Consider the following 27,195-nt stretch of genomic DNA (forward strand, 5'->3'; position numbering starts at 1 on the left):
AATGGAAGAGGAGAGGAGCAACGCTGGTTTTGGATTAGAATGGGAGAGGAGCGATGCTGGTTTTGGACTGGAACAGGAGAGGAGGGGCGGTGGTTTTGAAATGGAAGAGGAGAGGAGCGACGCTGCATTTAGATTGGAACAGGAGAGGAACGGCGGTGGTTTAAGAGGAGAAGAGCGGAAGATCGGCGCTGGTCTTGGAAGTATTTTTTTGTTGTTTTGCGTATGTTGGGTCAAAGTTTGACCACGTACTGTATTTGACAAGCAAAATGTGAATGCATGTCACCAAAAATTGTATCATTTGGTTCGTATCTGAATGTACTTTCAAATCATATTATTTTTGCAATGTATAACATATATTTTATGTGCAAAAATCATGGTCAATTATGACCCAGAATAAAAGGGAGACTAGTTAATGTGGGGTCACTTTCTTAATTGAAGGGTAAATTGATTTTGATTTTGCTCCAGTCACAGCGCACCGGCCCTCTTGTCCAATCCTAAATCACTGCCGCATGCTCCTCTCCCTCTTCTCCATTGCAAAACCACCTCCTCTCCTCTCCATCATCTCCATTCCAAAACCACCGTCTCGCCTCTCCCTCTTCTGATCTTCTCCATTGCAAACCACCTCCTCTCCTCTCCATCATCTCCATTCCAAAACCACTGTCTCGCCTCTCCATCTTCTCTATTGCAAGACCATCATCTCTCCTCCATTTTCTAGACGCTTTGCTCCATGGCGCGGGTGCAATCCATGGATACAAAATTAGTATATTGTATACTATTTAAAAGTTGAGAGCGGGGCTTTTCCTGCGCGGTAGGCGGCGGGGCAGTTCCGCCTAGTCGGTTCGACAGAGACGCGAGAAGACGAGGGAGTAGGCTGCTGCAAATGTAGGGCTGTGTGATTTGATAGTGAGTTACTGCTGGACAGGTGGGTCCCCATGATTTGACTTGTTGTTATCATTTTAACTGCGGCGCTACGACCGGCGTGAGTCTCCCGATTCCTGACCACCTCCATACAGGTGCCTCTCCCAATGCTCCACCATGTAGTAGAGGCTGGCTCTTGCATGAGAGCCCACTTCGTCTCCACTTTTTCCTTGCCTCTCTTTCCTCCACATATGCAAAAATGTCATGTAAAGCGCACTATTGTACTTACTTTTACTTGCTCCTACAGGTGCTTAAGCTTGCCACATAGGCATAAAGTCTGTTGTGGCAAGTTAATCAAGAAGAGAGAGACTAGTTTGGTGACCTAAGGAAGAAACGGTGCTAAGCGCGTGTACCTAGGTGAAAAGACAATTTTGAGTCTATAGCTAATTAAATGAAGCAAACTTAGCAACACCATTTCATTGGAAGAGGTCACTCCTTGGCAAATGCAATAAATACTAGTACTCCTTGTGTCCCATAATATAAGAACGTTTTTGGCACTACACTAGTGTCAAAAACATTCTTATATTATGGGATGGAGGGAGTACGAAGAAAGAGATAGAGAGGAGTAAAAAAATACACTTATAGCCAACCTTATAGCCAACCTTGTTGTAGTATGAGTGACTAAGTGATGACTATGTATGACATGCCAACATCAGATAGCCTAACGCACCGTGTTAAATCTCCAAGGGCACGACCGCGCGAGCGACGCGACGGTCGTGGTAGGCGCGACCATGATACGGGCTACTGGCAGCCCTTGGATCTGAGATCAAATGGTCGCATGCTAAGTTGCTGAAAATTTGCAGAATAACCCTCCAGGATAGGATATTCACCCATAGGTCTAGAATCACGCCATGCAACCGTTCGATCTCAGATCCAAGGGCTCTCGGAAGCCCGTATCATGGGAGAATGGAAAGCCACTACCCTGCCGTTCGCACGCTGGCAGTTCGCTCCTACTCGTCCCCGCACGTCCTTCAATACTACGGCGGTTCGCTCCTAGTCGTCCCATCCGTTCACATTACTGCAGTTCCACTAATCCTAACCCTCCTCCCAAATCCATGGCATCCCAAATCTCCACGATCGGTGGTGAGTACAAGGTTAGAACCATCACCGGCGATGAGTTCGACGTCATCTACACCCGTTCTTCCGCGACGGTGAAAGGATGCCTTTCTCGCTTCTGACGCATGTTCGAAAACTCAGATGATGAGTGGGTCGCTGGGCTAGATGTTGAGTACACCACAGTCCTGGGACCAGAGAAGGATCTAAAGGACGAAGAGAGGAAGAAGCCCGCCGTGATCCAGGTTTGCGTACATAACGTTTGCTTGGTCTACCACATATGCCATGCCGATGTTGAGTGCCAGGATTTTAAGAACTTCCTTAAGGACAAAACAGTGAAATTTGTTACTGTACACTTTAAGAACGACAGGGATGTCCTACGTCGGATAGGTCTCGTTGTAGGCAACCCCTTCGACCTCCAAAAGAATCGGTTGGTGTCCTCTCGTCAGCCTTCAATGTTGACCCTGGCAGGAGCCATGGTTCATCCTTCGTACGGTAAATTGGAGAAACCTCCATACACGTTTCATCGTCATGCATGGCAGCGGAATGTACTAGATAAAGACCACATCCACTACGCTGCAATGGATGGCTACCTTTGCTTCAATATCTACAAGGGTTGGATGAAGAGCAATAGCCAAGTGTGCGGTTCAAGCAAAGAAGTATCGGCCAAGAGGAAGAGGGACAAGGACGAAGTCGAGGACGTGGACGAGGACTCCGAGTAAGGTGGCAGTGTCGTTGCTCATGGTGGTTCTAATGCAGTGTCTACCAGAATAGTTGAAAAGTTTAATTCCAGGTGTGCTTAATTAAATTTGAGGGGTGTGTTGTGCTGAGCCCCCAGCAGAACTATGTTATGTTTCTTCTCGTTACTTTAACTCTTCAGTACGTACATACTAGTATTTATTACATTTCATCTTTTAGTTGGTATAGTACTACCACTCGTTTCTTCACATTATATACGTACAATATATATGGCCAACATCATATAGCCAGCAGTTTAGTTGTCAAAGAATTTTAGGGTGCTTAGTTTTGTCAAAGAATTACAGGATGCTTAGAGGGTGCTTGGATCCAAGGGACTTATTTTAGTCTGACTAAAAATAGTCTCTTTAAGAGGCTAAAGTTCCAAGCACCCCTGACTAAAGAGGGGCTAAAACTAGTCTTGAGACTAAATTTTTTTAGTCAGGGGTACCCCTACTAAAATGTGGATTAGTCCTCTCCCTACTCATTTAACTCCTCTCCTTTAACACAAGCGAGTTTTGGATTGGAGGGTTTGGAGGATTATAAATGCTCATTAACTTGATTTTAGCCTTTTTAGTATTTAGATCCAAGCATGGGTGAGGCTAGCATGTTTTAGTCCCACTACTTTTAGTCATGAGACTAAAACGTATCCAAGCACCCTCTTAGTTTTATTTGAGGGGTGGGTTGTGCTGGACACCATTATTGTGACTAGCCTTTTTAATAGTACTATATGCATAATTTGGCGACGAGCGCTCTCTATATGTACCATGTTTTTTTAATTTCAAGTTTTGATCCATGGCGCAATCCATCGATACTACTGCAGTACAAAAGTATACATTTTTTAAAAGGCTAGAGTGTGGGGCAGTCTAGCTTGGTCGGTTTCACGAGAGGCGAGGGCCTTTGTGATTTGATGGCTCATTTCTGCTGGAAGGCGGGGCCTTGTGATTTGACTGCTTGTATAAATGCGCTGACGACCTGATCGAGGAGGAGCAAAGAACCGTGCGGTATACTCAAGTTTTCCACTAGAGTAGTACTGCGACGGAGGAGCACGAAACACGGCAGCCCAGTGCCATATGGCGATAAAAAATGATCTAATTTGCTAGTCATCTCATTGTTAGCATTGTTCTATTCATTCCCTCAAAAAACTCATTGTTCTATTCATACCTCGCAGAGAACGTGACATGTGCGGTGAAACACCCGAAGCAAAAGATGAAACATAGGAGCAAAAGAAGAAGGAAGATTATCACCCCAAATGATCTAATTCGCCGCAGAGTCGTAACTGCTTCTTCATCTCCTCCACGACCTCCATCTCCATGTGCGTCTCCTCCGCCATCTTCTTCATTTTGTCCATGACGCGGGATTTCTTGACGCGAGCCTTCATCATCTGTTCCACAGCCGCATTACGTACCTTGACAGCAGCCGGGTGCTCGATGCAGAGCTTCACCGACTCCTCCTTCTGTTCCATGACGAGGGCCTGCAGCATCTTCATCGAGGAACTACTATTCTCATGCAGCTTCTTCCAGCCGGTGTTCTTCTCCTTCAACAGGTCGATCTCGTGGCAGAGCTTCGCCTTGTCCTCCTGAAGTCGCAGGATTTCGCCGGTCGCCTTCTTCTCCGAGGCAATGCTCTTCTTCAGCAGCATCACCAAGCTAGCGGTCAATTCCCCCTACTTATTGAGCTCAGCGGGCATGTCATCGAGGCTCTCCTTCAGCAACTCCATCAAGCCTTGGATGAACTCCTTCTGCTTATTGAGGTGCTTATTGAGCTGATCGGGCATGTCGTCGAGGCATAACGACTCCAGCTCCGCCGGCTCGGCATGTTCGCCTCCGCGGCTAGGGCGCTCCTGGGAGCCATCGCCTGCCCGTGAGAGATCTTTCGAGGTCTCTGCATGGTTGCGAGCCCTCTTTTTTTTTGCAGCCTTGGTTCCCGCTCCCTTGTTACGAGTAGTTCTCGACCTAGAGCTCTGCTCACCGACTTATGAGGAGGAAAGGTAGAGTAATTTTCGGTTAGGTAGTTCCCCTTTTTATAACCTAAGTACTAGCACTAGTACTAATACCTGCATAGTAGGAACACGTTCAGGTTTGGTACGTACTAGTAGGTGTGAGCAGGCTTTTGAATGTGATGGGAACGAGGTAAAGATTAATTGATGGTTTTGGTTTCGAGGCCCGAAACGGCTCGCGATGAGTTTAGCGGAACATAAATTTCAAGTACTACACTGCTCAAATGCGTAAATATTATGTTACTGTCAAAAATTGGCACAAAATACGAAGGAGACCAATGGAAGTACTACTAGCAACCCACGATTTAACTACTCGCATGCGTGCAGTGGAGTAATAATGTCTTTCTTCTGCCCTCATGTCCACTCAATTTGCATGCGCTGTATTAATTGACCATTAATGAAGTGAATGACTTTACACGCGTCAAATTATCACATGGGGTGGATCTTGGTACAAAATTGCGTCCGCCCGTGTACCCGTGTGTGCGTGCGAGGGAATGAGTATGTGCGTGGCGTGCGTGCACATCTTCGATTTGTGCATGTACCGCCAGTATGGCTCAGGGAGGACAAGTACATTCTTCTGGAACCAGCAGCATGTCACTATGATCAATCCACGCAAGGAGGTCGCGCAACGCCTCCACATGTGCCACGTGGCTTCATGAACTGTAAGAGAGACACTGTGTAGCGTGCCATTGGTATTCTAATTTACATGTTTTACACATACTCGAAGTACTAGTAAGGTACACGTGCATTGCACGCATCAGATTTTGCAACCAAATTATGAATAAATACCACACTATAGCATGTAAGCTCTGAGTCATATATGCCTGATGTAGCCCTTCATTTAATTCTTATAGTTCATCTCATTCAAAGTCAATTAGTTTTTATAAAAAAGCTAAGAACGCGGGAATAGAAAAAACATGGGATTATAGTGGAATGTCGTCTTGAATCCTACAGGATTGTGCGAGTGTTTGATTGTGCATAGAAAAAACGTAGAATTCTTTCAAATAGGTTTGAGTGGATGGGATGTTTCCTATGAAATTTAGTGCAAATGAATCATATGGAAAAATTCCTATGGTTTACAATCCTACGAATCAAACAACCAAGATAGGAAAAATTCCTAATGATTAGAATCCTCCAAAATTCCTTTGAGAATCCTTTGAATCAAAGAAGCCCTTAATCTATTTTATGATTCATGGAATTGTGCGTTGTAAAGCATAAAGTAAAAACAAATAATGGCAATTCAACTAGAAAAACAGTTTGGGAAGTTATGATACGGAAGATTCTAGAACAAAAGAGAACCACTGTTGTTTTGAGGTTTGTGCATTATGCTTAAGTTCAACCATGGAGTCTGCTAGATTGTACATGTGGCAAAATCCGGTGGGGGGCTAGAAGATGGTGCGAGGGGCCGAGTGGAGGGAGACTATGAAGGAATGCACAAGTGCGAGATCGATATTTAGAGAGAGGGGGCGAACACGTGCGCTATTGCGCGCAGTGGCGGAGCCATGAAAAATAAATGAGCTAGGGGGCCAAGCATTGCTAATCCTTTACGAGGAGGGTCAATTCATGAACTTAAACCATTTTTAGCAGCAATTGTCTAATGATCACATTCATATTAGCCTCGATATATAGTGATGTTAGGGGGAGGGGGCAGGGCCCTTACTGCCCCCTATCTTCGCCATTGTGCACGTGTCTGAGAGATGAAGTGGAAGGCATGGATGATGAGAGGGGACGTTGGATATATAATTAATGTGGGTGTATTAGCTATATATGTTAATCCTATATAGAGAGGTATAGATTGATCGACGTGGATGTGGGAAAGAGGGTGAGACCTCACTGGATATATTGATTGATCGGTTTGTGTGGAAAACTATGAAAGACCTAGCTATATACACACATACATAGAGGAACATCGATCGTTGTGCATGCACGCGTGAGAGATAAAGAATGCCTGATATGATGGAGAGGGGGATGTGTGTGGGTGTGTGCCTTCATGGGAGACCGACCTGAAGAAAAAGATTGCATGCGTGCGATGGATAATGCCGACTGGTAGTGTGTGTGCATGCATGCACGAGAGAAAGTTAGTGGTACAATTATAAAGAGAAGACTACTGTGTGGGTGTAAAAGAATAGGTGAGGTCATGATCAATGTAAAGTTGAATTCAAATATTTGAATAAGAGATCCTGATGTTTGAAACCCATGCATGCATGAATATAACGGAGATCTGGGCGGTGTGGTTTGGAAACGAGCATGTTGTAATGTATACACATTGAACAAGGTCACACTGATTTGAATTTGAGATACCGATAGTAGACATCATTTGGCCACGTTGCATCCGTGCATGGACACACTACTCTAATTGGAGATGATGGGCGGCTTTCGCATCACATATCTATATCTATACCCCTATATATATTATTTTTTATATTTTTTTATACTGTGTGCGGATAACTTTAACTTTGAAAGATGGTCGTTGGATGAGGCGAATCCGATGGTCCAAAGATGGCAAATTTGAGCACTACTGGCCGTTGGATATCATCAAGATTCCACCAGATTTCGCCACATGTATAATCTAGAAGACTCCATGGTTGAACTTAAGCATAATGCACAAACATCAAAACACAAGCACTTCTTATTTGTTCTAGAATCTTCCATATCAGAATTGCCCAAATGTTTTTCTACATGATTTGCCATTATTTGTTTTTTACTTTATGTCTTATGACGCACAATTCCATGAATCTTAAAATAGATTAGCTTTCTTATAAAAACTAGATGATTTTGAATGAAATGAACTATAAGAATTAAACGAACATCTACATCATGCATATATGACTCAAAGCTTGCATGCTATAATGTGGTATTTATTCATAATTTGGTTGCCAAATCTCATGTGTGCAATGCACATGTACCTTACTCTAGTCTAAATGGTGTTTGTATGTGTGTTGTGCGTGTTGAGGTGCAAATTGTCTTTTTTTTGGTACACGTTAAGCTTGTTCTTCCGAAATTTCAAGCCGCGCCTTGTTATGCCGAAAATTCAAGCTAGCGTCTCTGTCTATCGTGCTGCGAAACTCCCGCCTCTTCAACCCGCGCCTTGTTAGCCCGAAATATTTAAGATATATCTTTGTCTCATTGTGCTCCGACAACTCCCTCCATCTCAACCCGTGCCTTGCTATTCCAAAATTACAACGTGCGCCAAAACTCCCACCTCCTGTGAAATCCCGACACGCGAAATGCCCGTGGTACTCCTGAACCGAAAGAACCGCCTCAAATCGGTGGGGGTACTTTCGTAACTTACCCCACATTCTGGACAAGCGCGTCTCTAAGCTATGGTTCCCCACTGCCATCCCATCCGCCCACCCATTCGTACACCGAGGCCGCGAAAACCCGCGATAAAACCCCACACCTTGCTCCGTCCGCCACCCAGCCGGAGCCTCTTCCCCGACGACGTCGTCCACAGCAACACCTCGATGTCCCTCATCCACCGTACCGGATGAGGATTCGTTGTCGATCTCATCGTCCCGCCGATTCAGCCACCCCATCCTCCACCTCCAAGGAGCTGCCCCAACGTTCCCCTCGTCTTTCGCGCCACCTCTATTCCCACACCGCCGTCTTCACCTGCACCACCGAAAGAGCATCATCATCACTGTTTCCTCGGATGAAGCTATGGCCTAATTGGCGCCACCAAAGAGGTTGTACACCAATCGCCGCATTTTCTTCTTGATTCAATCTCACGGTGATGCCGACGCTCGGTCCTGAGCCGGCACGGCGCGGCTCCATCCACGACAGCATCGCCGGCCACTTCCTCCACGGTGTCGCTCCCTCAGCAGCGACGTCCACACCAGTAGGAGCTGCTGCTTTAGCTCTCTCTCGTGCTGCTGCTCTGCTCTTTGATACGTCTCCAACGTATCTATAATTTTTGATTGCTCCATGCTACTTTATCTACTGTTTTGGACTATATTGGGCTTCAGTTTCCACTTTTATATTATTTTTGGGACTAACCTATTAACCGGAGGCCCAGCCCTGAATTGTTGTTTTTTGCCTATTTCAGTATTTCGAGGAAACAGAATATCAAACGGAGTCCAAACGGAATGAAACCTTCGGGAACGTGATCTTCTCACCGAACGTGATCTAGGAGACTTGGACCCTACTCCAAGAAGTTTCCGGGGAGGTCACGAGGGTGGAGGGCGCGCCCCCTGCCTCGTAGGCCCCTCGTGGCCCCCCTGACGTACTTCTTCCGCCTATATATCTCCATATACCCTAAAAACATCCGGGCGCAACATAGATCGGGAGTTCCGCCACCAGAAGCCTCCGTAGCCACCGAAACTCAATCTAGACCCATTCTGGCACCCTGCCGAAGGGGGCAATCCTTCTCCGGTGGCCATCTTCATCATCCCGGTGCTCTCCATGACGAGGAGGGAGTAGTTCTCCCTCGGGGCTGAGGGTATGTACTAGTAGCTATGTGTTTGATCTCTCTCTCTCTCTCATGTTCTTGATTTGGCACGATCTTGATGTATCGCGAGCTTTGCTATTATAGTTGGATCTTATGTTTCTCCTCCCCCTCTTCTCTCTTGTAATGAATTGAGTTTCCCCTTTGAAGTAATCTTATCGGATTGAGTCTTTAAAGACTTGAGAACACTTGATGTATGTCTTGCCGTGGATATCTGTGGTGACAATGGGATACCACGTGCCACTTGATGTATGTTTTGGTGACCAACTTGCGGGCCCATGAACCTATGCATAGGGGTTGGCACACGTTTTCGTCGTGATTCTTCGGTAGAACTTTGGGGCACTCTTTGAGGTCCTTTGTGTTGGTTGAATAGATGAATCTGAGATTGTGTGATGCATATCGTATAATCATACCCACGGATACTTGAGGTGACATTGGAGTATCTAGGTGACATTAGGGTTTTGGTTGATTTGTGTCTTAAGGTGTTATTCTAGTACGAACTCTAGGGCTGTTTGTGACACTTATAGGAATAGCCCAATGGATTGATTGGAAAGAATGACTTTGAGGTGGTTTCGTACCCTACCATAATCTCTTTGTTCGTTCTCCGCTATTAGTGACTTTGGAGTGACTCTTTGCTGCATGTTGAGGGATAGTTATGTGATCCAATTATGTTAGTATTGTTGAGGGAACTTACACTAGCGAAAGTATGAACCCTAGGCCTTGTTTACCATCATTGCAATACCGTTTACGCTTACTTTTATCACTTGCTACCTTGCTGTTTTTATTATTTCAGATTTCAAAAACCATTATCTACTATCCATATTGCACTTGTATCACCATCTCTTCGCCGAACTAGTGCACCTATACAATTTACCATTGTATTGGGTGTGTTGGGGACACAAGAGACTCTTTGTTATTTGGTTGCAAGGTTGCTTGAGAGAGACCATCTTCATCGTACGCCTCCTACGGATTGATAAACCTTAGGTCATCCACTTGAGGGAAATTTGCTACTGTCCTACAAACCTCTGCACTTGGAGGCCCAACAACGTCTACAAGAAGAAGGTTGTGTAGTAGACATCAAGCTCTTTTCTGGCGCCGTTGCCGGGGAGGTGAGTGCTTGAAGGTATATCTTTAGATCTTGCAATCGTGTCTTTTAGTTTCTTGTTTTACCACTAGTTTAGTTTATAAAAGAAAACTATAAAAAATGGAATTGAGTTTGTCTCATACGCTTCACCTTTTTAATATGTTTCGTGAGTATGATGGAAAGGATAATTGTGCCAAGTGCTAGAAGAAGAAATCTATAAAATGTTTGGCACTAAATATTTGAATGATGAGCATGATTGCAATGTTGTTAGTATGAATTCCTTGAATATCCATGATGCTAATGATATGCAAAGCCACAAGCTTGGGGAAGCTATGTTTGATGAAGATGATATTTTTTGTCCCCCAAGCTTTGATGAGCAAATTTACTATGATGAAAGCATGCCTCCTATCTATGATGATTATTGTGATGACACGTATGCTTTAAAGAATAATGATAACCATGAAACTTGTCATCTTGATCTTAATTTTCAATCACATGATAGTTATTTTGTTGAGTTTGCTCCCACTATTATTCACGAAAAGAAATTTGCTTTTGTGGAGAGTGGTAAATTTTCTATGCTTCTAGATAATGAAAAGAATGCTTTAGGTGCTGGTTATATTGTTGAATTCATTCCTGATGCTACTGAAAATCATTATGAGGGAGGAATATATGCTTGTAGGAATTGCAATAATATCAAGTTTCCTCTCTATTTGCTTAAAGTTTTGAAGCTATGCTTGTTTTGCCTTCCTATGCTAATTGATTATTGTTCCCACAAGTTGTTTGCTCACAAAACCCCTATACATAGGAAGTGGGTTAGACTTAAATGTGCTAGTCATATTCTTCATGATGCTCTCTTTATATTTCAATTCTTATCTTTTATGTGAGCATCGTTGAAATCATCATGCCTAGCTAGGGGCGTTAAACGATAGCGCTTGTTGGGAGGTAACCCAATTTTATTTTAGTTCCTTGCTTTTTGTTCCTGTTTAATAATAAAATAATTCATCTAGCCTCTGTTTAGATGTGGTTTTATGCTTTTAATTAGTGTTTGTGCCAAGTAGAACCTTTGGGAAGACTTGGGGAAAGTCTTGTTGATCATGCTGTAAAAAACAGAAACTTTAGCGCTCACGAGAACTACTGCCATTTTTATTTGGAGAGTGATATTTAGTTAATTCTTTTTGAAGATGATTAATAGATAAATTCCTCAGGTCCAGCAATTTATTTGAGAATTTTATGAGTTCCAGAAGTATACGTTTGATCCAGATTACTACAGACTATTCTGTTTTTGACAGATTCTGTTTTTCGTGTGTTGTTTGCTTATTTTGATGAATCTATGAGTAGTATCGGAGGGTATGAACCATGGAGAAGTTGGAATATAGTAGGTTTAACACCAATATAAATAAATAATGAGTTCATTACAGTACCTTGAAGTGGTGATTTATTTTCTTATACTAACGGAGCTTACGAGTTTTCTGTTAAGTTTTGTGTTGTGAAGTTTTCAAGTTTTGGGTATGGATTCGATGGACTATGGAATAAGGAGTGGAAAGAGCCTAAGGTTGGGTATGCCCAAGGCACCCCAAGATAATATTCAAGGATAGCCAAGAGCCTAAGCTTGGGGATGCCCCGGAAGGCATCCCCTCTTTCGTCTTCGTTCATCGGTAACTTTACTTGGAGCTATATTTTTATTCACCACATGATATGTGTTTTGCTTGGAGCGTTAATTTATTTTGTTAGTATTTGCTTGCTGTTATTTATAACAATGTTTTTCATCTTTTATTTCAATAAAATTGGCATTGATAGCCTTTACTATGCCTATGTTACAAGTATACATGTTGCTGTTTGAAAATAGAAAGTTTACCGCTGTTGCAATAATTCCCTAGAAAAGTCAAAATGTGATAAAATGTTGAAACCTTTTGAATATTAAGATCTGATAAATTTACTACAGTGTAAATTTTATTTAATAATTTTTGGAGCTAGGTAAGTATGGATGTTGCAGCATTCTTTACAGACTGCTCTGTTTTTGACAGATTCTGTTTTGCGTGTGTTGTTTGCTTATTTTGATGAATCTATGGCTAGTAAAATAGTTTATAAACCATAGAGAAGTTGGAATACAGTAGGTTTAACATCAATACAAATAAAGAACAAGTTCACTACAGTACCTTAAAGTAGTCTTTTGTTTTCTTTCTCTAACGGAGCTCACGAGATTTCTATTGAGTTTTGTGTTGTGAAGTTTTCAAGTTTTGGGTGAATTCTTTTTATGGATTATGGAACAAGGAGTGGCAAGAGCCTAAGCTTGGGGATGCCCATGGCACCCCCAAGATAATCCAAGGACACCAAAAAGTCAAAGCTTGGGGATGCCCCGGAAGGCATCCCCTCTTTCGTCAACTTCCATCGGTAATTTACTTGGAGCTATATTTTTATTCACCACATGATATGTGTTTTGCTTGGAGCATCTTGTATTATTTGTGTCTTTGCTTGTTAGTCTACCACAATCATCCTTGCTGTACACACCTTTTCAGAGAGCCGTGCATGAATTGAAATTTGTTAGAATACTCTATGTGCTTCACTTATATCTTTTGAGCTTGATAGTTTACTCTATGTGCTTCACTTATATCTTTTTGAGCGTGATAATTTTTGCTCTAGTGCTTCACTTAGATCTTTTAGAGCATGGTGGTGGATTGTTTTAAAGAAACTTGATCTCTCATGCTTCACTTAGATTATTTTGAGAGTCGTTAATAGCATGGTAATTTGATTAATGTTAATATACTTGGTATTCAAGATATGTGAAACTTTCTTTTTAGTGGGTTGAATACTAAGATAAGTTTGATGCTTGATAATTGTTTTGAGATATGGAGGTGATAATATCATAGTCGTGCTAGTTGAGTAGTTGTGAATTTGAGAAATACTTGTGTTGAAGTTAGCAAGTCCCGTAGCATGCACGTATGGTTAAAGTTGTGTAACAAATTTGAAGCATGAAGTGTACCTGGCTTGTGCATCCTTATGAGTGGCGGTCGGGGACGAGCGATGGTCTTTTCCTACCAATCTATCCCCCTAGGAGCATGCGCATAGTACTTGATTTTTGATGACTTCTAAATTTTTGCAATAAGTATATGAGTTCTTTTGACTAATGTTGAGTCCATGGATTATACGCACTTTTACCTTTCCGCCATTTGCTAGCCTCTTCGGTACCGTGCATTGCCCTTTCTCACATTGAGAGTTGGTGCAAACTTCGCCGGTGCATCCAAACCCCATGATATGATACGCTCTTTCACACATAAACCTCCCCATATCTTCCTCAAAACAGCCACCATACCTACCTATCATGGCATTTCCATAGCCATTCCGAGATATATTGCCATGCAACTTCCATCATCATCATCATCATCATCATCATCATGACATGCTTTACTTTCGTCATATTGCCATTGCATGATCTTGTAGTTGACATCGTATTTGTGGCAAAGCCACCATGCATTATTTTTCATACATGTCACTCTTGGTTCATTGCACCATCCCGATACACCGCCGGAGGCATTCATATAGAGTCATATCTTGTTCTAGTATCGAGTTGTAATCATTATGTTGTAATCAATAGAAGTGTGATGATCATCATTATAAGAGCATTGCCCAATCAAAAAAAAGAGAGAAAGGCCAAAAAGAAAAAAAGAAAGGCCCAAAAAAAGATAAAATAAAAAGGGCAATGCTACTATCTCTTTTTCCGCACTTGTGCTTCAAAGTAGCACCTTGTTCTTCATGTAGTGAGTCTCATATATTGTGCTTCAAAGTAGCACCATGATTTTCATATAGTGAGTCTCATAAGTTGTCTTGTTCATACTAGTGGGAATTTTTCATTATAGAACTTGGCTTGTATATTCCAACGATGGGCTTCCTCAAAATGCCCTAGGTCTTCATGAGAAAGCAAGTTGGATGCACACCCACTAGTTTTCTTTTGTTGAGCATTCTTAGCTCTAGTGCATCCATTGCATGGCAATCCCTACTCCTTGCATTAACATCAATTGATGGGCATCTCCATAGCTCATTGATTAGCCTCGTTGATGTGAGACTTTCTCCTTTTTTGTCTTCTCCACACAATCCCCATCATCATATTCTATACCACCCATAGTGCTATGTCCATGGCTCGCGCTCATGTATTGCGTGAAGGTTGAAAAAGTTTGAGATTATTTGAGTATGAAACAATTGCTTGGCTTGTCATCGGGGGTATAGAAGTTGGGAACATCTTTGTGTGACGAAAATGAAGCATAGCCTAACTATATGATTTTGTAGGGATGAACTTCCTTTGGCCATGTTATTTTGAGATGACATAATTGTTTGATTAGTATGCTTGAAGTATTATCATTTTTTATGTCAATATGAACTTTTGTCTTGAACCTTTTGGATCTGAATATTCATACCATGATTAAGAAGATTTACATTGAAATTATGCCAAAGTATCACTCCGCATCAAAAATTCTCTTTTTATCATTTACCTACTCGAGGACGAGCAGGAATTAAGCTTGGGGATGCCTGATACGTCTCCAACGTATCTATAATTTTTGATTGCTCCATGCTACTTTATCTACTGTTTTGGACTATATTGGGCTTTATTTTCCACTTTTATATTATTTTTGGGACTAACCTATTAACCGGAGGCCCATCCCAGAATTGCTGTTTTTTGCCTATTTCAGTATTTCGAGGAAACATAATATCAAATGGAGTCCAAACGGAATGAAACCTTCAGGAACGTGATCTTCTCACTGAACGTGATCCAGGAGACTTGGACCCTACTCCAAGAAGTTTCCGGGGAGGTCACGAGGGTGGAGGGCGCCCCCCTGGGTGCGCCCCCTGCCTCGTAGGCCCCTCGTGGCCCCCCAACGTACTTCTTCCGCCTATATATCTCCATATACCCTAAAAACATCCGGGAGCAACATAGATCGGGAGTTCCGCCACCAGAAGCCTCCGTAGCCACCGAAACTCAATCTAGACCCGTTCCGGCACCCTGCCGGAGGGGGCAATCCTTCTCCGGTGGCCATCTTCATCATCCCGATGCTCTCCATGACCATGAGGGAGTAGTTCTCCCTCGGGGCTGAGGGTATGTACTAGTAGCTATGTGTTTGATCTCTCTCTCTCGTGTTCTTGATTTGGCACGATCTTCATGTATCGCGAGCTTTGCAATTATAGTTGGATCTTATGTTTCTCCTCCCCCTCTTCTCTCTTGTAATGAATTGAGTTTCCCCTTTGAAGTAATCTTATCGGATTGAGTCTTTAAAGACTTGAGAACACTTGATGTATGTCTTGCCGTGGATATCTGTGGTGACAATGGGATACCACGTGCCACTTGATGTATGTTTTGGTGACCAACTTGCGGGTTCCGCCCATGAACCTATGCATAGGGGTTGGCACACGTTTTCGTCGTGATTCTCCGGTAGAACTTTGGGTCACTCTTTGAGGTCCTTTGTGTTGGTTGAATAGATGAATCTGAGATTGTGTGATGCATATCGTATAATCATACCCACGGATACTTGAGGTGACATTGGAGTATCTAGGTGACATTAGGGTTTTGGTTGATTTGTGTCTTAAGGTGTTATTCTAGTACGAACTCTAGGGCTGTTTGTGACACTTATACGAATAGCCAAACATATTGATTGGAAAGAATAACTTTGAGGTGGTTTCGTACCCTACCATAATCTCTTTGTTCGTTCTCCGCTATTAGCGACTTTGGAGTGACTCTTTGTTGCATGTTGAGGGATAGTTATGTGATTCAATTATGTTAGTATTGTTGAGGGAACTTACACTAGCGAAAGTATGAACCCTAGGCCTTGTTTACCATCATTGCAACACCGTTTACGCTCACTTTTATCACTTTCTACCTTGCTGTTTTTATTATTTCAGATTTCAAAAACCATTATCTACTATCCATATTGCACTTGTATCACCATCTCTTCGCCGAACTAGTGCACCTATACAATTTACAATTGTATTGGGTGTGTTGGGGACACAAGAGACTCTTTGTTATTTGGTTGCAGGGTTGCTTGAGAGAGATCATCTTCATCCTACGCCTCCTACGGATTGATAAACCTTAGGTCATCCACTTGAGGGAAATTTGCTACTGTCCTACAAACCTCTGCACTTGGAGGCCCAACAACGTCTACAAGAAGAAGGTTGTGTAGTAGACATCACTCTTGCTCTCGGTCCCCTGCTTGGTCTGCTCTTGCTATTTCTCTTGCTCGCGCTGCTGCTCTCGCTCTTGCTCTTGCTTGCGATGCTGCTCCGATTTAGCTACACTTCAGTCGACTGAATTGTCTTTTGGGTCAGTCAATTTTCAAGGGGTGGGGGGGGGCTCACCGGGGTGAAGGAAGAACCAGCCGCAGCGGGGAGGGGGGCTCGCCGGAGAGGTACCCCACTATCTATCTTAGGGTTCAGGATGGGGGCGGTGGTCGTCGGCGGTGGCGGTGCATTGGCATGGCGGTGGCATGGGGATCACCGGAGAAAAAGCTTGGCACAGGGGGGGCTAGAGGGATGGCCGGGGCGGCGGTGGACCGGCGGTGGGGAGTGTTTTCGGGGCGGGCGGGGCGGTGCACCACTGGCCGCGGGGGGCGGGGGGTGCTGTTTGGCCGGTGGTGGCTGGCGGCTCAGGGGGGTGGAGGTTGAAGATGAACCACAGGCCCTTGATTTCGTATCCAACGGTTGCAAAATTGACTGACCAGAGATGAAAAAGTCAGTCGACCGACGTGTAGCCTCACCTTGCTAGTGTATTCAGTTTCGACATCAAAATTCAGTTTCGACAGCAAAATTTAGTTTCGAGAGTTAAGTTCAGTTTCGACAGTTAAGTTCAGTTTCGATAGTTAAGTTCAGTTTTGACAGTTAAGTTCAGAGATGAGCGGCTGATGTATTTTACATCTAGCACTTTGTGGTTATGTATTTTACGTAATGTATTGGAGATGCTATTAGAATTCCACTCAGGTTTACGTTTTTCATTGTCTCTCTTGTCGTGCTTCAGCCTCGGCGTCGTACAACTCACCGGAGCTGCTCCAACGATGAAACCCTCCATCACAGCGGAGCAGTACCTCGGGCTCCATCTCCAGACGCCTAAGATCTTCTTCCCCTCCTCCGACAGCCAAGTTAGCCGGAGCATCCTCACCGGTCAACCCAATCATGCAGAGATTGACATGGCTTCGCTAAAGAGGTTGTGCACTTGTTGCATCCCTTTTTTACTCTGCATGTTATATATATTGTCCACTGAGCACTCGTAGTAACGAGAAATACGATTATTTTATCCTACTATATGACAAGCAGTGAGATACCAGGCAGCTTAGCTATTCGTGATGGACTCTCTTGAAAGCCATCATTATTTATCTCTGCGCATTTGAGCTGTGCATTTGTTGATGGGCCTGGGAGTTGAGCTAGTATGGCAGTGGCCTGGGTCCAAAGTAATAGAAGTAGCACAAAAACATTTTTTTAGTGTAGGATTTTCCTTGCTCAAGCCTGCCTACTAGAATCGCCAGTGCTTGAAAGGAAAAGTGAATGAAAAACATCGGAATTGGAAAGTTTCCTATTGTACTACTTTTCATGTGCAAAGGAATGGAGCAAAGGAAAACTGTAGGATTTGTTCCTTTAGTGTCTCATTGAAACAAAAACCATAGGAATTCTAATTTCCACTTCTCCTCCTTTTTATATTCCTATTCATCAAGCACAAGACTAAGAGATAGTAGCATAATAGCATTATAACCGTACATTTTCTTGTGGTTTGACTTAATCTCACCATGCTTTTTTGCATCCTGTGATCTTCCAATTGTTGTGAATCAAACACCCAGATTGGTAGAAATCCTGTATTTTTAAATTCTCTATTTTGCACGTGCATTCCTATCCTATTCCTATCTATTTCCTATCCCTGCATTGTTAGAATCCTCAAATTCAAACAAGCCCTTACTCAATTACTTCTGTTACAGATATGTGTCAAAGAAAACCTTGTGTGGTTTGTCCTGCTCCTGCGGTGCTGTGTTCCACCCCAGCTCAGCTGCTCCAACGACGGAAGGGTTCACCACAGCAGGGATCCGCTCTCCAGACTGTCTTTCGCCGCCTCAGATCTTCTTTCCCGCCGCCGGCAGCCACGGCAACTGCATTACCATCATCAACTGAGCAGATGACCTTGAGGACTACATGGGTCCGCAAGAGAGGTCGCACTCTTCCATGTCTGCTTACGTTATGCGTCGCTTAATATGATGACATGCTACATTATCATCGTGTTCACCTATTAGACTCCGAGTCAGGTCCAAACTAATGCTGAAACTTGAGTTTTTAAATGGTTGTGGGGTACATATTGGGGCAGCAATCAGTACTATCTGTCTACTATCTGGTTAATCTCCGGTGTCTACTATGAGTTTCATGTTGGGTGCAAACAAACATTAAAGGAGCCATTATCTGTATTTTTTAACTAAAGCTATTATCTGCCTGCTATCATTGGTTTTGGGTCTATCCACAGTTTGCTACCATCACTCTGGATTTGTGCATGCACTTCTTACATAATCTCACTATGTTTTATTCCTATGCATGCCAATTATTGTACACAATGGAACTGATCATGTAGAGCAAAAGAGACGAGCCTTGCATGGCAATAAAATTTCATGCAGACGTCGTTCCATGGTGGGCGCAAAGGCAGCCTCCCTCCACCCATTTTGGATCATAATCAAGAGGAAGATAACTGTTCTGAGGGGGATTCAGAAGGAGAAGACCACTCTTATTTACCCCATGAGGTCTTCGCTCTAACTTGGCATGCTGATGTTGGTAATATCATGCATATGGTGCCTTGCATTGCTTACTGTATACATTAAAGATGTCATCTACTTAGTTTAGACATGCTTTGTGTCAATGCCATCTGTTTAGTTTCTTTATCGTATATGTGAATCATGCAATGCCATCTTGTCTAGCCAGGCATAATATATGTGAATTTTGCAATGCCACCATGGTTAGCCAGTCATCTTATATGTGAATTATATCATGCCATCATTTTTTTATTACGTGTTAAATTTGTCAACAACTTTAGTACATTCAATTACTCTTCCTGTGCATCAGCCATTCGGCACGGTCATGGAAAAATCTGGAGTGGAAACAAGGTCTTCAGAGTAGACAATGCTATCTGACGAAGCGCATGTCTTGCTGGTTACCGATAGATCCTCAGAGGAGGATTCAGAGGCAGATGACCAGTCATATCCCCCCCCGAGGTGCATGCCCTAACTTGGCAGGGTTATGTTGCTCATATCGTGTGGATGGTATCTTGCATTGCTATGTCATTTGCTTACTTTAGACATGCTTTGTGTGAATGCCACATGTTTAGTGTCTAATTACCATATATGTGAATTATGCAATGCCATCTTATTGCAAGACATTATATATGTGAATTATGCAATGTTATCTTGTTGCAAGGCACTATGTATGTGAATTATGCAATGCCATGCTGTTTAGGCAAGCGTCATATATGTGAATTATATCATGCCGTCCTTTTTTTGTATTTCTCATTGCTTTTGTCGACAATGTTTGTATATTCAACTGCTCTTCCTGTGCATCAGCCATTTGAATTGGTGATGGAGAAATCTGGAGTGAAAACAAGGTCTTCAGAGCAGACAATGCTACCTGCTGAAGCAGATATCTTGCTGGTTACAGATATCTCTTCAGAGGAGGATTCAGAGGCAGATGACCAGTCCTATTATCCCCTTGAGGTGTATGCTCAAACTTGGCAGGGTTATATTACTCATATAATGCATATGTTGTATTGCAATGCTTAGTTTTACATCATATACACAATATTGAATGCCATCTCCTTAGTTGACACATCATATATGCGATTGCCCTCTGCTCACTTCCTTAGTGTATAAATCATATATTTGAATTATGTCATGCCATGATGTTTACATAGACAGCATGTATCTAAATTATCGCATGCCAACCCATTTTCTAAAGACATAATATAGTTATATCATCTCATCCTGTTTACATAATCATCATATTTTAAATTATGTCATTCTATCCGTGAATTATATCATGCCATCGTGTTTCCATCAACGGCATGTTTGTGATTTATGGCATGCCAACCACTTTAATAGACACATCGTATAGTTATATCATGCCATCCTGTTTACATAGTCATCATATTTTGAAGTATGTCATTCTATCATGTTTAGTTAGCCATCATACATGTGAAATTGTGTCATGCTATCCTGTTTAATTAGCCATCATATATGTGAAATTATGTCCTGCTATTCTGTTTGCTTAGACAACATAAATGTGAATTATTTCATGCCCTGTTTTCTTCCCTACTATCCATTGCACCTATCTATCTTACAATGTCTGTACATTCAATTACTTTTCTTGTTTATCAGCCATTTCAATTGGAGGGAGCGATGGCAGTATCTGTGGGAGTAAAAACACGGTCTTCAGAAAAGATCATGCTACCTGTCGATGCAGATAGAACCACGGTTGTACTTGCCCAAGAACCAGCCCCACCACACATAACCCACACTCATGCAGATTATACCCCTACCCAGTTGGACAGAGAACCAGCTACACCCCTTCTAACCCCAACCCCAGCAGATAGACACCCAGTTCCCGTTGACACAACACCGTCTCCACCACAGAGCACCCAAACACGAGCAGTTAGTAAGGCAACTGCAGTGCCCAAATCACGAGGACCACCACTCCGAACCCGAAGTCAACGCTTAAAGAAGAAGAATAATTGTTCTCAGGTCAGGTTCCGTAGCTATGGTTCATACTACTTTGCTCTTCCATCACTGTATTTACTAATACCAATTAATTTCAAATTTGAAGGATGCAATTGAAACTCCAACGGTGCAACAGGTATGTTTTAAACCTGTTTCTTCAACGTGTTTGGCCGTTTGCTGTTGTAACTTGCGATTTCAATTTCAATTGAATAAACAGGTATGTTCTCATGCCATGCACATTACAAGTGTTGTTATTGCTATGTAGTTTCCCACACTTATATTCTGTCTATGCTGCTTTGTCTTAAATAGATATGATTCGAACTGTATCTATCTTGATTTGGCAACATAAACTAGAATGATATAGACCATACAGTGACCATACTACATAGATATATGCTTGTTTCATGTTGTTATCCTGTCCACCTTACTACTGAACTGGTTTACCAAAATAGTTTCATATAGTACATTGTAAACCTGAGATGTGTTTGTTTGTTTCTCTTTTAGAACGCGGATAAAATATTTGAGAAGAGTACCCTGTTATGCAATGGTAAAGGAAGTAATGCAGATAAGGTTCAAGATAGTGAGACATCCCTGTTGGTCTCCAAGAAAGCTGATAAAAACTATATTGAAGACACTGAGACAACCTCAAAGTCATGTCTTGATGTAGTGTTCGAGTTACTGGCTACCACTGCTGGCACCAGCTCTTCGAACTCGTTGCCTGAATCAGTTCAGCTTCTTGAGTCTCAACTTCAAGTTGAAAGACATCGATCAGATGTTATTCGACAGGAAGCCGAAGGACTGAGGAAGTCCCTGCAAAATTCAGATGCATACTTTTTGGTGCAACAGCAAGCGCTGGAGGACTTAAGCGCCAAACAAGAGAAAGTTAATAAGCTTGCTAAGCATCTTGCCAGCATTATGGGTACCCAGGATATTGTTTCTTGAGCTCTTCTGAAGTGGTTTCAGTTCTGGACTTGTTTTGCTGCGGCGTTTATATGCTGTTGTGTTCCCTATATTTGCACTGGTGGTGAACTTTGATGCCCAGTGGATGTAATATGTGTAATAGCCGTGATAGCCTAGTGTAAGTTGCTTGCTTATTTATTTCCTTGTTGTCTTGTTTATTTGTTTGCTTGTAGTCAGTGCAGTTATCTTTCTGTGGTTTGCTAGTGGCTGCAATAACCTATTTTTTAAAACTAGGCCACAATAACCATGGGCTAATATTTACTGTAGTGACACTGGGCCTCCTACGGCCGTAGAAACAGTGGGCCTTCTATGGGCCGTAGAAATAGTGGGCCTTCTACGGGCCGTAGAAACAATGGGCCTTCTACGGGCCGTAGAAACAATGGGCCTTCTACGAGCCGTATCATCAATGGGCCTTATACGGGCCCTATGATCGATTGGCCAAACATGGGCCAAACAGACCGCATTCTGGCCGTAAACGGGCTAGAGTTGGAATCGTCCGTTCATGGGCCGACCATAACGGGACATCGTTAATAGGTCGTATTTGATGACGCTATGAAAACGGCCGAACGTATTAACGGACCACACACGGGCCGACTGTAACCATGGGCTGAATTTGGCCCACAAGCAGAAAATGACAGTAACAGGCCGTAAGTAAAAGAATGCTGGAAAATAGCCCAAGAATAAATGGGCTCTGAGAAGGCCGAAAGATAACATGGGCTGGAATGGCCCACCGGAATAACGGGCCGTTAATGGGTATAAAGTGATACACTGTTCTTTACGGGCCAGTTTCACCACGGGCCGTTAATGGGTGTAAAGTGATACACTGTTCATTACGGGCCAGTTTCACCACGGGCCGTTAATAGGCCAAGAGTTACATAGGGCCTCATATGGGCTGAAAGACGTCATGGGCCATACACGGGCCAGAAGTGAAAACGGGCTGGAATCATATTGGATGGCCCAGATGACAATACTGGGCCTAATTCGAATAGGGCGTAACGGGCCTTGGGTTAGTGGGCTGTAAATGGGCTATATGCGAACAGGCCGTTAACAGGCTTTCCATGGGCCGGGCTGCCACCTTTTGACCAAGTCAAATGTGCTGGCCTTTTCACAGGAATGGGCCTTTGTTGGGACGTGCCACGTGTCGACGTATCATAGGCGCCTTCTGTCCAATGAGTGGATGACATCTGTCCCAGCGATGAGCCGACACGTGTTTCCTCCAGCCAATGATGATTTTACACGTGGAAAATCCCCATTGGTCGGGGCTGTTAACGGGTTATCGGATCCAAAACCCGACCCGATAGCTTAACGGCGTTCCGTTACGGTGGATACCACGTGTCGGTCACCCTTGACGAAAGCACTTCTGTGACGCGCGATTTATCGTCATGGAAGTGGACACTTCCGTGATGATAATTTTGGTAATGTCATGGAACATTTCTACGACAGCACATGTATGACTATCTTAATTCTGTCATAAATTTGTCATGGATGTACATGCATGACAGAAAACGTGACCTACTATGACAAACACGTATCATCACGGAAGTGTATTCTTTTGTAGTGTACAACAGAAGTATTAAGGTAAACCTAACCATAGCATGAAACATATGGATCCAAATCAGCCCTTACGAAGAAACACATAAACTAGGGTTTAAGCTTCTGTCACTCTAGCAACCCATCATGTACTTATTACTTCCCAATTCCTCCCTCTAGGCCCAAAAATGGTGAAGTGTCATGTAGTCGACGTTCACATGACACCACTAGAGGGATGACAACATACATCTCATCAAAATATCGAATGAATATCAAATTCACATGACTACTAATAGCAAGAATTCTCCCATGTCCTCAGGAGCAAATGTAACTACTCACAAAGCATATTCATGTTCATAATCAGAGGGGTATTAATATGCATAATGGATCTGAACATATGATCTTCCACCAAGTAAACCAACTAGCATCAACTACAAGGAGTAATCAACACTACTAGCAACCCACAGGTACCAATATGAGGTTTGGATACAAAGATTGTATACAAGAGAAGAACTAGGGTTTGAGATGAGATGGTGCTGGTGAAGATGTTGATGGAGATTGACCCCCTCCCGATGAGAGGATTGTTGGTGATGACGATGGTGATGATTTCCCCCTCCCGGAGGGAAGTGTCCCCGATAGAACAGCTCTACCGGAGCCCTAGATTGGTTCCGCCAAGGTTCCGCCTCATGGCGGCGGAGTCTCATCCCGAAAGCTTGCTTATGATTTTTCCTAGACGAAACACTCCATATAGCACAAGATGGGCATCGGAGGGCCACCAGGGGGCACACGAGGCAGGGGGCGTGCCCAGGGGGTAGGGCACGCCCCCACCATCATGGATGGTGGGTGGCCCCCTCTGGTACTTCTTGCGCTTAGTATTTTTTTATATATTCTAGAAATAACTTCCGTGAAGTTTCAGAACTTTTGGAGCTGTGCATAATAGGTCTCTAATATTTGCTCCTTTTCGAGCCCAGAATCCCAGTTGTCGTCATTCTCCCTCTTCATGTAAACCTTGTAAAATAAGAGAGAATAGGTATAAGTATTGTGACATAATGTGTAATAACATCCCATAATGCAATAAATATCGATATAAAAGCATGATGCAAAATGGGTTTTTTCTAAATCTAGTCAATGACACATGGGACCTACTTGACATGGTGTAGTAATATACGGGTTCGTGGGTATGAGTATCGCCTTCTCGTACCCATAGCCACCTTACCCGATGGGTACAATTTTTTTCTATTTAGAAACCCACATGTATTTTTATTTCCCATGCCCTTATCCTAATAGGGTTTTTACCCATCGTGTTTGCAGGTAGAGCGTATCCATTGCCATGTTGAGATAGTCATCATGAGTTTCGTTGGATCCGTTTTCATGTGTATTGCCACCTGAATTTGTCTGTGGGTCCTCCTGATCCCCACCGTTGTCCTTGCGAAGGGTCTCCCCTAGGGTTTGTACGAGACTTTGAGGACTCTCATCTAGTCATGGTGGACGAGGGGGAACCAAGTAGGTGTTGGAAATATGCCCTAGAGGCAATAATAAAATGGTTATTATTATATGTCCTTATTCATGATAAAAGGTTTATTATTCATCTAGAATTGTATTGACTGGAAACTTAAATACATGTGTGGATACATAAACAAATACCGTGTCCCTATTGAGCCTCTACTAGACTAGCTCGTTGATCAAATGATGGTTAAGGTTTCCTAACCATAGACATGTGTTGTCACTTAATAACAGGATCACATCATTAGGAGAATGATGTGATGGACAAGACCCATCCGTTGGCTTAGCATATGATCATTCAGTTTATTGCTATTGCTTTCTTAATGTCAAATACATATTCCTTCGACCATGAGATCATGCAACTCCCAGATACCGAAGGAATACCTTGTGTGTTATCACACATCACAATGTACCTAGGTGATCATAAAGATGCTCTATAGGTATCTCTGAAGTTGTCTATTGAGTTGGCATGGATCGAGATTGGGATTTGTCACTCCGTGTGATGGAGAGGTATCTCTGGGTCCTCTCGGTTATACATCATCACAAGAATCTTGCAAGCAAAGTGACTAAGGAGTTAGTTATGAGATGATGTATTACGAAACAAGTAAAGAAACTTGCCGGTAACGAGATTGAACTAGGTATGGAGATACCGACGATCGAATCTCGGGAAAGTAACATACCGACAGACAAAGGAAATTGCGTATGTTGTCATAAAGGTTCGACCGATAAAGATCTTCGTAGAATAAGTAGGAACAGATATGGGAATCCAGGTCCCGCTATTGGTTATTGAACGGAGAAGCGTCTCGATCATGTCTACATCATTCTCGAACCCGTAGGGTCCGCATGCTTAATGTTCGTTGACGATATAGTATTATATGAGTTATGTGAGTTGGTGACCGAATGTTGTTCGGAGTCCCAGATGAGATTACAGACATGACGAGGAGCTCTAGAATGGTCCGGAGGTAAAGACTGATATATAGGATGGTAGTATTTGGTCACCGGAAAGGTTTAGGGAAGTACCAGGTATTTATTGGAGTGCCGGAAGGGGTTCCTGATACGTCTCCAACATATCTATAATTTTTTATTGTTCCATGCTATTGTATTATCCATCTTGGATGTTTTATATGCTATTTTATATGATTTTTGGGTCTAACCTACTAACCTAGAGCCCAGTGCCAGTTTCTATTTTTTTCCTTGTTTTTGAGTTTCGCGGAAAAGGAATATCAAACGGAGTCCAGTTGAGCTGAAATTTTATGGTGATTTCTTATGGACCAAAAGAAGCCCACAGAGTATCAGAGATGGACCAAAGGAGTCCCGAGGCCACCACAAGGGTGGAGGGCGCCCCCCTAGGGCAGCCCTCCCGTCCTTGTCATCGCCTCGTGGACCCCATGACTTGTTCCTAACGCCAAAAATTCCTATAAATATAGAAAACCCGAGAACATAATCTAGATCGGGAGTTCCGCTGCCGCAAGCCTCTATAGCCACGAAAAATTAATTGGGAGCCCGTTCCGGCACCCTGCCGGAGGTGGAAACCATCACCGGTGGCCATCTTCATCATCCCGGCACTCTCCATGACGAGGAGGGAGTAGTTCACACTCGGGGCTGAGGGTATGTACCAGTAGCTATGTGTTTGATCTCTCTCTCTCTCTCTCTCTCTCGTGTTCTTGATTTGGCAAGATCTTGATGTACCGCGAGCTTTGCTATTATAGTTGGATCTTATGATGTTTCTCCCCCTCTACCTTCTTGTAATGGATTGAATTTTTCCTTCGAAGTTATCTTATCAGATTGAGTCTTTAAGGATTTGAGAACACTTGATGTATGTCTTGCATGTGCTTATCTGTGGTGACAATGGGATATTCACGTGATCTACTTGATGTATGTTTTGGTGATCAACTTGGGGGTTCTATGACCTTGTGAACTTATGCATAGAGGTTGGCACACGTTTTCGTCCTGACTCTCCGGTAGAAACTTTGGGGCACTCTTTGAAGTTCTTTGTGTTGGTTTGAATAGGTGAATCTGAGATTGTGTGATGCATATCGTATAATCAAACCCGCAGATACTTGTGGTGACATTGGAGTATCTAGGTGACATTAGCGTTTTGGTTGATGTGTGTCTTAAGGTGTTATTTTAGTACGAACTCTAGGGCTGTTTGTGACACTTATAGGAACAGCCCAATAGATCGATCAGAAAGAATAACTTTGAGGTGGTTTCGTATCCTACAACAATCTCTTCATTTATTCTCCGCTATTAGTGACTTTTG

Source organism: Triticum aestivum, chromosome 5A (assembly GCF_018294505.1).
Source record: "Triticum aestivum cultivar Chinese Spring chromosome 5A, IWGSC CS RefSeq v2.1, whole genome shotgun sequence".
In the NCBI taxonomy this organism is placed as follows: domain Eukaryota; kingdom Viridiplantae; phylum Streptophyta; class Magnoliopsida; order Poales; family Poaceae; genus Triticum; species Triticum aestivum.